This window comes from Macaca fascicularis, chromosome 13 (assembly GCF_037993035.2).
Source record: "Macaca fascicularis isolate 582-1 chromosome 13, T2T-MFA8v1.1".
NCBI lineage: Eukaryota > Metazoa > Chordata > Mammalia > Primates > Cercopithecidae > Macaca > Macaca fascicularis.
Window position 1 is genome coordinate 110,353,265 of NC_088387.1, and position 13,233 is coordinate 110,366,497.

At 46.9% G+C, this 13,233-nt stretch overlaps 1 protein-coding gene across 23 annotated transcripts in view; it reads right to left on the bottom strand.

Annotated features, from left to right (window-relative positions):
* LPIN1 (lipin 1) overlaps positions 1–13,233 on the bottom strand; it is a 143,536-nt gene that overhangs the window by 65,655 nt on the left and 64,648 nt on the right. The gene's annotated exons all lie outside the window — the stretch shown is intronic.

Here is a 13,233-nt window from a genome sequence, read left to right on the forward strand (position 1 = left end):
ATCTGCCTTCCTTTTCACCTGGGGGTAAACGCCAGAGCCCAGCTCCCCCTTCATCTGTCCTGCTAATATGTCACATATATATAAACATCAAAACACACATTTCTCTAAGTTTACGAGTGGTGCGGGTTTAACTTCATGCAAAAAAGGTGCGGTGGGATGGTTCCTGAAAAGATGTACAACATAAGAAATGATTCTTTATAACCCTGATACTTCTTATTCCTTCCATGTTGAACTTAGATTTTAACATGTGTTTGGTAAGAGAGGTAACCCTCTAACTCTAAAACTACGTGCAAGCAGTATCAATAACATCTTTGTACAATTTCTTTCACATACGTTATCTCCTGCTGACTCTCACGATACCCTGTAGGAATGCAGCCTTTCAGATGGTAAAACCAGAAGACAGCCAAAGTGCACTGAAGATTGCAGGGCTGGTGAAGAAGGGCTGTCTGGACTGACACGCCCAGTTTCACCAGACTGGAATCCAGGTCTTTGGATTTTGAAGTGACCTCTCTTTGGGTTCTGTGAAGCCCCTTCTCACGTTCCCCATCTCTTTGCCTTCATCACCCTTGCAAGTGAGCTATGTTTGTCACCGAATGAGACCAACTCCCCAGCAGTGAGGCCCCAACCCCAGGCCAGCACATCTAAGAACTACTGTTGATACTTGTTTACTCGTAAGAAAGAGAAAGCTCATAACTGGATAGCATTACCACATCTCTGCATCCTAGCCTCTCCTCTGCAAAGGGGGCATGTTGGCCTGGGTGACGTGCAAGGTCTAATTCCAGCTCTATCTGTTCCAAGACAAAGGCTGCACTCCTTAGTTCTTAGCAACTGAAGAGGTATCTTTAATAATTTAATTGCTGCTCTGCTCTCTTGTTCTCAAGAACAAGCATCCTTGCCCCTCTTCAGTGAGCAAACTCAAGGTTACTGCTCAGAATCCAGGAATTTGGAAGCGAGAAGGATCCTTACTTGTTGTTCCAACAACCTCATTTTTTAAAAGTAAGCCCAGAAATAGGAAATGACTTAGCAAAGCTTTCTCCATGGCAAAGACAGAGCCAAGACTCCAATTTCCTTTGTGACCTTCCCACTGGATTGGTCTGGAGTATTTTCCTACCACAAATAACCAGAAGGTGCTTTGATATCCCCAGCTGTGGCTTTAGCTTAGATTAATGGTGCTCTGATATCTTTAGCAGTTCCCTCTATTGAATAACGTCTTTGCAAATCTGAAAATACCTCAATTTGAAAGCAGGAAATCTTCTCAATAATTCTCAACAAGTGACAGGGTCATGGGCTCCACCTGGCAATCTGTTGTCTGTTCCTAGGAACTCAACATCTACACCCTGGGCCTGCCTTAACAACCAAGCACTGAAAGTTTTTAAAAGGGTGAATACCACCACACATCTATTAAGATGACTACTATTAAAAAAAAAAAAAAAGAATATAACAAGTGTTGGCAAGGATATGGAGAAACTGGAACTCTTGTGCACTGCTGGCGGGAATGTAAAATGTGCAGCCACTTCAGAAAATAGTCTGAATTCATCAAAAAAATAAAAATAAAATTAGCTTATGATCCAGCCATTCCAGTCCTGGGTATATATCCAAAAAAACTGAAAGCAGGTCTCGAAAAGATATTGGCACACCCATGTTCGTGGCAGCATTATTCACAGTAGCCAAAAGGAGGCAGCAAACCCAGGGTGACAGATGAATGGAAAAGCAAAATGTGGTCTATCCATATTATGGACTATTAATGAGCTTTAAAAAGAAAGGAAATTCTGATACATGCTATTATGTGGATGAACCTTGAGGACAGTAGGTTAAGTGAAATAGGCCAGTCACAAAAGGACAAATGCTGTATGATTCTACCTGTATGAGCTACCTTAGGCAGACAAACTCATAGAAACAGAAAGAGTGATTACCAGGGGCTGGGGAGAAGTGGAAAATAGGGAGTCAGTGTGTGTTTAATGGGTACAGGGTTTCCATTTTGCCGCTGAACCATACACTTACAGATGGTTAAAATGGCAAATTTTATGTTATGTGTATTTTATCACAATTAACATTTTTTTTAAGAACTGGGGAGAGGCCAGGTGCGGTAGCTTACTCCTGTAATCCCAGCACTTTGGGAGGCCGAGGCGGGCGGATCACAAGCTCAGAGATGGAGACCATCCTGGCTAACATGGTGAAACCCAGTCTCTACTAAAAAAATACAAAAATTAATCGGGTGTGGTGGCGGCGCCTGTAGTCCCATCTACTGGGGAGGCTGAGGCAGGAGAATGCCGTGAACCCAGGAGGCGGAGCTTGCAGTGAGCAGAGATCGCACCACTGCACTCCAGCCTGGGCGACAGAGCGAGACTCCGTCTCAAAAAAAAAAAAAAAAAAAAAAGAATTGGGGAGCGAGAATATTGTATTAACCAGAACTCATTTCAGGAAGCCAGGATATCATTTGGTTAAATAATTTCTTTGAAAGAGAACTTGGAGTGGAGGGGGCAATCCCTCTCCCAGAAGGCACCATGCCCTTTAAGGCACGGGGTAGACCCCGTCACTCCAGGCACTTGTTGCCTGGAGGGGTGCTGGCAGGTTAGAGGCAGCCAGGCTCTTCTTTCTCTGCCCTTCCTCCAAGCTCTCTTCTAAATAAATCCTGGACAGATGTTTAAAGAATACAAGAATAAACCAGCTGAGCATAAATTCCCAAATTTTACTTTCAGTTATGTTTTGAGTAAAAGGTTCAAGGAAGAAGCTAACTTACCTGAAGAAGCCAGACAAAACCAGCCAATCAACCCACCTCCCTATACCTGCCTGTTAATCTCATGACTGTCTTTGGTGTTGGTTTCCTGCTGTCTGCTAAAACACGTGACCAAGCAGTGAGGGGAATATCTGCTTTATAGAAGAAAGTATCTTAATTATTTCAAGGGTGACAAACAACAATAAACAAAAACAAAACCTGCAGAGGACCAAACCGAATGCTTCAATTTCCAGTGGCTTTCAGATGCCTGCTATTCACTCACCCCATACCAAATTCCTTTTAAACTTACTGATTTTAATCTCAAAATTTGGCAGGAAATAGCAGCTTCACCTGACAGGATTTTATTGACCACTCGAAACAGGATTCCACAACCCCTAGTTCAAATGTTTTTGACGGAGAACTCAGCCAAATCTTACAAATATCCTTTGGCAAGACTGGGGTTCTCTAAGTGTGGATTTTCAGAAAAGCTCTAAGGTTAAGAAATGTAAGTTTTTTGAATGTGACATCTTCTAGCTTGACCTTCTGAAATAATACAAATTTTCTGAGGTTATTACATCCCATTGGAATACCATCTTTCCAGACATCTCTGGGTTAGAAACTGTTTTTATGTTAGAACCAAACAGTTAATATACCAAAGAACATAAACATCTACAAGCATATTCCACTTAGAATTCTACTTATGACATTAATAATAAATAGCAAGCTCAACTCGAATAGCATTGATTATTAAAAACACATATGGGGGCTGGGCACTCATGCCTATAATCCCAGAACATTGGGAGGCCGAGGCTGGCGGATTACCTGAGGTCAGGAATTCGAAACCAGCCTGGCCAACACGGTGAAACTCCATCTCTACAAAAATACAAAAATTAGCATGATGCCTTTAATCCTAGCTACTCAGAAGGCTGAGGAAGGAGAATCGCTGGAACCCAGGAGGCAGAGGTTGCAGTGGGCCGAGATCACATCATTGAACTCCAGCTTGGGCGACACAGTAAAACTCCATCTCAAATAAATAAATAAATAAATAAAGGGATTTGAATGATTTTAGGCCACGCCCCTTAATGGATGATTCAGGAATCTGCTGTTCCACTCATTTATTATGCAAGTAAATAAAAGTGATTTTAATTCCCTTTCTAGTTCCTTCAACTAGAACATTACCTAAGGCACGTTATCTGGGACATAATAGTGGCTCCCTTTTCCTATTGTGGGTTTGCTCCTTGGAAATGAAATGATGTCATGGTAAGCAACATCTAATGATATACAAGACTGGCCGAGCAAATGCAAATGCAAAACTGTCTCAATAAATGCACTCTTACAATCCCCGTTTTTGTTCAGTCTTTCTCACTTGTACTTTTCTTCCTACTCTCGCTTCTTTTAGAACTAAGTGGCCAGGCACAGTGGCTCATGCCTGTGATCCCCATCATTTCACGAGGCCAAGGCGGGTAGATGATGAGGTCAGGAGATAGGGACCATCCTGGCTAACATGGGGAAACCACATGTCTACTAAAAATACAAAAAATTAGGCAGGCATGATGGCACACACCTGTAGTCCCAGTTACTCAGGAGGCCGAGGCAGGAGAGTCGCTTGAACCCAGGAGGTAGAGCTTGCAGTGAGCCGAGATGGCGCCACTGCACTCCAGCCTGGGTGACAGAGCAAGACTCTGTCTCAAAAAAAAAAAAAAAAGAAAAGAAAAAAGAAAAGAACTAAGTGTCTTGCAGGAGTTGAACAATAATTAACCCTCAAATCTGGGTTCCCACCTGCCTCCTCCGTTTCCTCCCCTCACTGTCCAGGTATACGACCCCTTCATACACACGCCCACATGACGCTATCTTTCAGCCTCAACCTCCTCCTCAGCCCTCCAGCCCAGTCACCCAGGGCAGTAGCTTGATAAATATTACTGTCATTCGTCAAGTGGTTGAACAGACATCTATCTACCAAGTGAGTCTTCTCTCCTTGAGGACAGGGACGAGGCTTGCTCATTTCTGACGCGGTACCTGCCCCACCGCAGGGCCCAGGAGATGTCTGCAGTGCTATGTGGCCATGTTTTCTTTAACAACTTCCCACATCTTCTTTGATGACATTCTGCAATACTTGCCAGGAGTCTAATCCTATGTATTTGTGTACCAAGCTAGGTATTTCTGGAATGATGTAATTGCATTAAATCTATATGGTGACTGATTTCCAAAAGCGAAAGTATTTTCTGCGTTCAGAATGCTTTTCCTCCCATATAATGGAAATAGAGGATCCAAGCTCCCTCAGCCCTACTCTTAAAACATTGAGAACCAGTGGGTGTCCCAGAGCAAAGGACCAGGGCTCAAGCCAAGTTCATTGACCTGTGGTGACCATTTTGCCAAAACCAGGATGGAAGCGGCGGCAGGCAGGAGGATGTGGATGTGTTTTGTGATGGGGTCTCCACTTACCCAGGAGACACAGATGGCCTAGGGCTGTCGGGGGCCACGCGGGGCATGTGCAAGCCCCTGGTGTTTTAATGAGGAAGGAGTTGGCAGGTCATCACATAAAGAGCAACGAGGAACTCTGCCAGGAGCAAATGAAAGAGAACCGCTGAAAACAACCTCGGGTTTCAGCACAGGCTAACCTTTGACTCACCTTTGAAAGGACACTCAGAACAAAACAGAACTTGGGGCTCTCTGAGAAAACAAATCCTATTGCCTGTTTGAAGTTAAAGTTTTGTCTGTCCTGTCAATACAGACCCTGAGACTGATCCTTGTTTTCCTGGGGCGCTCGGGGGAGCCACAGGTCCAGCCTAGGGGAGTCAGCCTCTGGAGGTAGGAATCCACCAGAGCCCGCAGACCTTTCCCAATGCCCCTTATTTGTTTGTGCTCAGAACACTTAACACATCACTGCTAAGCCCCAGGGGAAAGGCCATAGGAACCTCCACATTCCATAAAATGTATGAAACTCCTTCATATGTTGTAAGCACATCTGATCCGATTCTAAACAACCCCGGGAAGCACTCCAGGGTAAGCATCATCACCCCATTTCTGATGAGGAGCCAGGAGCACCAGGTTTATTCCAACATGACTAGAAAGTGAATAGAGAAGAGTGGGGAGCCCAGGATGGACTCCTAGTCTCTGCTGCTGTCCTCTGCACAGCACTACCTCGTCATCTAAGGTGGATAAATCCAGTATCAGTGGGGGAGGCCCAGGTAAAGACAAACCAGTCATGTGGCTTTAGCAAAGCAGATGGCAACCATCTAATTCTAAATGTCAACTCATATTGAGCACGTGTTTACAGGGCATCCGGTGCTGGAGACATCATCATAGATTATAACTGAAGTCTGAATTACAGAGAGGCAGTTTCAAATCCAGGGCAGAAAGCACAATCTAAGCTTCCAAAAACTCGTTTACTAGAGGGAGTGAGCTCACCCTCAAAAGGTGCATTCAAAAAGTCCAAACCACCACTTGGCAAAGAGGTTGTAGAGGTAATTCAAGAATCTGATGGGGCTCTCACTTTGATGCTGAGATTCCGTGACCTGGTCATAGCACCTTCATGAAATCAAGTCTTCATCTCAAGCAAGAAGCTTTTATTTTTGGTCCCATCACGACATTCCAGAGTATAAACAGCAAGTTGCACCCACCACCCTCAAAGTAGCTTGGCAAGTCAGGGTACGAGGGGGAAAAGCACTAAAATTTAAAAACCAGAAGAAACGAAGACAGCAGGAATTGTTCTCTGCCAGAGCATAAATTTCATACGACAATGCTCCCCAACAAAATGTACTGCGAACAGTTTAAATAAACAGCCGTGACATCTAAGGGTAAGACTGAAAAGCAGGAACGACACAAAATTGGGGTCAGAAGGTCTGGCTGTGTTATCTTCTGGCATTTACCAGCTATGTGTGTGGGAGCAGGGTATTAACACAACGGCTCTGACTGAGCCCACCAGGCTGTCATCCTCAGTGGTCAACACAATGACTAGTTTGGAAAGATCTTTGCTCCTGGAAAACACATGCAAAATCGTATTATTGTCACATTCCCGGAGGAGGTAGCTACAGAAGCAAGCCTCAGGGTTGGCCCTGGATGTGACACCTTCAAAACTGTTCTCACCCGCAGCATCACCACTCCCTGACAGGGCCTCTCAGAAGGTAAAGTCAAAAGCCATAGTTCAAAACCTTCCCTACAACCCTTAAGGACTTAGAAAAGCCAAAACACCCTCCCGGATTCAGTCTGTGATTGAAGACTTCTCTGGCACTTGCTCAGCTCCGAGTGATTCATCATTTCCTGGAGAGAAGCTACCTAAAACCCACTCACTGCCCAGAGAGCAAACATGCATTCGGTCACATCTGCCCTCACGGCAGGTGCGTAAAGGGCACCTGCGGGCTTAAGGCACATCCAAGGAGCCTAGTGATTCAAAAGCCAAGCCAACATCAGTCTGGGATGGGGCCCCCTTATCTATGTCCCTGTTATCAGCAGGAAATTACAGCTCCCAGATACAGACCTGGCTGCTGCTCATGGGGCCAACAGATCATGTCCGGACAGCTCAATGACCACCCCTGGCACCCTTCCTCTAGGGAAGGCACTGTCGGCTCCCCAGCTGGGCTTGACAGGGACTATTTTGGGGCTTCCTGCTCACTGCCTAGCCGCCCTCCTCTGAGCACACTGCAGGCAGTGTCTCAGCATCTGAGGACTCTATCTGTGGTGTGCCCAGTACCGGATGAAGTCACAAACATCTCACTGTTACTGGTGTTCGCCAAGATCACATCCACCTTGGAGGTTTATGAGACAAATGAGGATTTTCATCCAAAGCATTTAAAAACACAAAAAGCTCCTAAGAAGTGCCCAAAATGGTATAATGACTAATAAGACTTGCATGAAAATGAAATTGATTTATAAAGTGTTAGCTTCCTCCTGTAATTTACACTAACGGCAAAGAGGAAGTCTTTTCAGAGCATTGTGGACTGATACTCACGGCGGTTGATAAGGGTGATGAATTACCTGTGACAAAAGGGGAAGTCTGGCTCAGACTCAGGGTGATGCAGGGAAAGGAACACAGACAGAAAGTCAGGCCACCTGGGCAGCAGCCCACGCCCTGCTGTAACTGGCATACACTCACGGACAGCTGCTGCCGTCTGCCAGGTCTGGACTGACTGAGTCCACCAGCGTCCTGTGGTTAAACTGTCCTGACCAGAGTGCCCTGAGGAGCTTCTTAAACAAAAGAGCACAGTTCTGCATCCATCACTACCTGCTGGGAAATTGGGGACTTTCTTGGGATGCCAGGGTTCGTGAGACATTCCCGTCCAAAATACAAAAACTCACTACAAAAGCTGGAGATGCTTTAAAAGGCCAGCAGGTCAGAGGCCCTGCAAGTCAGAGGCCTTTTAAAGGCCTTTCAATACTTCCTGACGACAGTGATGAAACAGCAAAAACAGCCAGCCCTGGGGTCCAGCCACCAAAGCCCTGCCTATGTTAGGCAGGTGGGAAAATGTGCAGCTCCCGCAGTGAGCTTCCAGGGTGGCAAAGCGACAGGCATTTCCTCCTCCAGCCCACCCCCACCCTGCCCATTCCCCTCCCCGCCCCAGGACAGGAGGGCGCTCCCATAATTAAGCTCATCTGTAGAATTCCAGCACATGGCCGGCCGGCCGAGCTCCAAGCATTCATGACCACAATTTCATACAGTTCCAGAAAGGACAGCACTGCTGACACTGTCAGGATGAGGTGACAGAGGTCTCGTGGTTTCTTGCCTCACGATTACATTAGAAAATTCCACATTTACTCCAAAATTGGCAGAATCCATCTCCAGGCTTCACAAATTGCCAAGAAACGCTGCTTTCTTGGAACTGCCAAAATTCAAAACCCCCGCCACAGCTTTCCTAACCCCACAATTTTTGCCAACACCAGCCACCTCTAGAAGACTAAGGTCAGTTTAAAACGGCCTCAGATCAGCTCAAAAGAAAAAATGGACAAAACGTATACAGAATTCACATTTGGCCAGTAATACGTGAGAGAGATATTCAACCCCATTCATAATTAAAGATACAGGAATCGAAAGAGGCCTTTCAGATGGTCCAAAATCAAAGCATTTCATTAAAACCCCAGGGCCTGTGAAAAGTAGGAAAATCAGACATCCACACTCACTACTAGCAGGGTCATAAATGGGGTAGGCAATGTGGCAATGCCCATCTTTTGGGGCACATGTTGGCAAACCACAGTAACTATACTGCTGGGAACTGATCTTACAAATACAGTAAGATCCATGTACAAAAACAGTAACTGCAGCATTAATTGGAATAGGGAAAATTGGAAATAATATCTGTATGACTCTGGCTTAATAAATTATGGGCCATTCACATTGTAAAATAGAATATTATGAGGCTGTTAATAAAATGGGAGAGAGTAGCTCCATAAATATTAACATGAAAAGGTACATATAGAATGAAAACGGGTAAAAAATACTCATAACATGGACCCACTGTGGGGTTTTATTGTTTGTTTTGTTTTGTTTTGTTTTGAGATGGTGTCTCACTCTGTCGCCCAGGCTGGAGTGCAGTGGCACGATCTCGGCTCACTGCAAGCTCCACCTCCCGGGTTCATGCCATTCTCCTGCCTCAGCCTCCTGAGTAGCTGGGACTACAGGCACCTGCTACCACGCCCAGCTAATTTTTTTGTATTTTCAGTAGAGACAGGGTTTCACCATGTTAGCCAGGATGGTCTCGATCTTCTGACCTCATAATCCGCCCATCTCAACCTCCTAAAGTGCTGGGATTACAGGTGTGAGCCACAGTGCCCAGCCGAACCCATTTTTTAAAAATTACATGTGTACATATTTTGATATGCATAAAAAAATATGGAATGAGCTATATACAAAACAAGATTCACAAGATTCATCCCTGGGACCAGCCTGGGAAAAGGAGGAAGAGATCTTCACTTTTTATCATAAATACTTCCCATAATGTTGCTTTCTAGCTTTTGTTTTTTATGTCTGCATGTATTTCACATCAATTATTAGTGACCTCAGAGAACTGGGAGTGAAGGATGGAAAACTCTGGTCCACTCAGTCTCAGGGTCTCCCCATCACTGAAACCACTGAGACAGAAGAGGGTGCTGGACAGGGGTACTCCTGCTTTGAAGGGAAGGTCAGATGAGTGATCACTCAACTCCTCCAGCGCTGAGACTTTGCAACCCTCAGACACTACAATCCCAGGTGACGCTTGTTCTCAGGTTCCTGCCAAGAAATACAAATGGCCTGGATAAAGGTGGGTGCACACATCTAAATATGGTGTGACCACTATGCGGGGCCAAACAGCCCGAGGCTTTGACTCCAATCCTTTGGCTCAATTATTTAGCTCACTGATGAATGACAGAAAGTTATTTTCCTTTGAAGACCCAATGGCACGCTCTCTCTACACACTTTCAAAAGCCCTCTGTCCAAATTCGTGTCTTGGTCAAAAAGAATGTTCTACCCTTATAACTTTATTTCTGTATCACCCCCCACCCCTACCACACCCCAGCAATTGGGAGGTGAGCAAATATCACTTGGATGTTCCAGGGCACTATCTATTAGGAGACAATATAGCTCAGTAGGTAAGAGGTATTCAAATCCTGCCTCCACCTTCCACTAACTCTGTGGCCATGGACAAGTTACTAAGCTGTCTGCACTGCGGTTTCGCATCTATTTTATAAAAAGGGATGACATCAGCACAGCCACCTCACAGGACTGTTGTGAGGCAGTAAACATAAAGTACTTTTCAAAGCACATGCACCAAATAAAAACCAGGTGCTAACTCTGTGACCACAAACTGGTTCCAGACAAAACCCAGTCTTTGAATAACGTCTCTTGCTGGAGAGGACTTTGTATAGATCACCTACGTAAATGGTACCTTCCCAAAAAGACAGAGGCAAAGAACATTACTGGTTAAAATGAATACAGAACTATCTGAAGGCTATGCCTACGTTCCACCAGGGTGGTAACACGTTCTCATTTGCCCCAAATCTGAGCCCAAAGAGGCCACCCCGAGACTGGTGGCATTCTGGCATTGCAGAGTCCAATGGCGGGACATTCTTTTGCCAGAACAGTTGTCTGGGCACGTGCCTTGTCGGGTGCTCATTATCCTAAAACCCTTGTTGCTTGTATCCTGTCTTATAAACTGAAGACTTATGGCCTAGCGAGATCCATGAACACAGAGGACGACTTCTTCAAAAAGTGAGTATGTGTGGCTAAGGGGACAGAGGGCAAGGGGAGAGGAGCAAGGGTTTCCAGGGGGCAAGGCCGGGGGGGTGGGGGGCACAAGTGCGTGCCAGCAGGCACATGGGGGTGTTGGTTGTGTCTCCCATGCAGGGTCTGTGGACAGCTTTGTGAGCCAATGCAAATCAGCTTACACTCTGGAACAAACAGGCCTCCTTACAGAGCAAAGTGCCTGTTCTAACAGTCTACAGCTTTTTCTGGAAAGCCCCAGCATTCGGCATCAGCCGAAAATTCTAAGTAGTTGCAAGAATCACAAAATGTGGTCAGTGGGTTGAAAAATCCACTGTAGCCATCCCCCTGTAGCCATGACCGCCGGTGTGAAAATGCTTCTGGCTTCTCTCCTGACGGAGCCCAGTCCATCTGGTTCCTCCCAACCTCTCAGCTGGGAGTGGGAATGGCACAAGGCACCCTGCATCCCTCAGAGTGCAGAACAGCCTGTGGGCCAGACACTGTGCTGAGGTTTTAAGACTCCTGGGCCACATACCTCATTGTGAAAAGTGTCAGCCTGGACCCAGACCCAGAGCTTTCTACAGGCAGAAACTCACTACTCAACATATATCTGCCTGCACAGACCCCACCCCAACCCCAGCTCTAAGGGCTTGTTGGGTGAATTACAGGTGGGGAGACGGAGAGGGGAAAGCAGTGGAAAAAGGAAGAGGAAGGCAGCCAACAGGAGGGGAGGTCAGGGCACTTGCTCCGGACCCCAGCAGCCCCAGGGCCCAGTGTGGTCTCCTGGGGGGCATAGATTCCCTTCGGGCACCGGTGCATCCTCTGATCAAGGAGCAGGGCCAGTGCAGGTGTGTCCCCTCCACACACAGGCATGGGCCCCTCTCTCTCCACACCCTCACTCACAGCTCAGAAAGCGAACATTTCAGAAACAGCCATCTGACAGGCACCCGGGCCCCTTCTGAAGGAAGAACCTGTGACGTCACTGAAAGGCTCTGCTTGGGTTTTGTACCAACTCTTTTTCCCCACACACCCCATTCCAGTGTTAAATGAGTGGGCTTATTATACAGTACATTGGGCCAGGGTTCAATAAAGTGTCAAAACTGTGACTTTGCCCTTCTCAAGGAACAAGCCCCAAAGCTGTTAGTGGGTGATTCCAGGGACTTCCTCCTCAGGACCCCTCAAAAGCTCCGAGATCCTGTGCCCAGGTTACCAGTGAGGAAGTGCAAGTGCAAACAGGTCAAACCGCCAGCCTCGGTGTCCTGGCGGGACCTGACACCTGGATGTCTCCCAAAATGCTCCAAAAGCTGCCGCCATCCGTGCAACTCCCACCCTAAGGAAAAAGCTGCCTGTAGCCCTCAACCACCCCCACTGGCAGGCTTGCGCAAATCAACTAATCTCATTCAGGTACCTTTTAGGCCTTGAACCCAGTACACAGAGGGTCCGGAAAAGCCAACCGGAAGAGAGGTGGCAGGCAGGGGGAGGGGGCGTCCCACAGGGATGATTTATAGAGCAGAGGCCGGCGTCAGCCAGGAGTGTCCCAACCCTGCAAAGAGCCCCTCCTCGCTGGCACCCTGTGGCACCTTAAAATAATAACCACCACAATGATTCGTGGACCCCATATTATGTCCCAGGGGCTCGTTTTTATCTCAGTTATTTTTACAACAATTCTGTGAATGGCTATGATTATCCCTTCATTTTACAGATGAGAAAACTGAGGCTCAGAGGATTCAAGTCTTCTGCCCAAGTTCTACATCTTTGAGTGGTCAGAACAACAACTGCAAAGCCCAGCGCTCTGTGCCGGCCTTGGCGCCTCTCAGGCCACGGTGGCCTCAGGATCTTCTTCTGAAATAGCTTGTCATCTCCTGACCCTCCCCTGCCCTCTGTTCTGGGCCCTTCGTGCAGCTCACGAGGCAAAGAGCAGAAGAGCAGGGCCCACAGACTTCCTTCTGTCCGGGCCAGGCCGATCGTCCCCACCAAATCCAGGGCAGGCTCCTCAGTCACTTCCAAGATCCCCCCGCCAACCAGGAATCCCTGCGGTCTCTCACCTGAACCCTCGGTTCTCTCCCACACCACAAGACTCAGCAGGTCCGCCCCTTGTTCCCCTGTGCTTTTCTAAAAGAAAAGAATTGCTGATCACCGAGACCTGGGTGGATGAAAGAACTGGCTCAGGATCCCAGAGAGCTCAGGCAGAGCCCAGATCAGAGCCCAGACCTCCCGACCCAAGTCCAGGGCTCTATTCATGCCTGGCTCCACAAGACCACAGGGCCCCACATGGGAACAGGAATAATAAAAGCCAAAACACACAACCATGCATAAAAACACTCAATAACAAATGCTGGCAAACGTG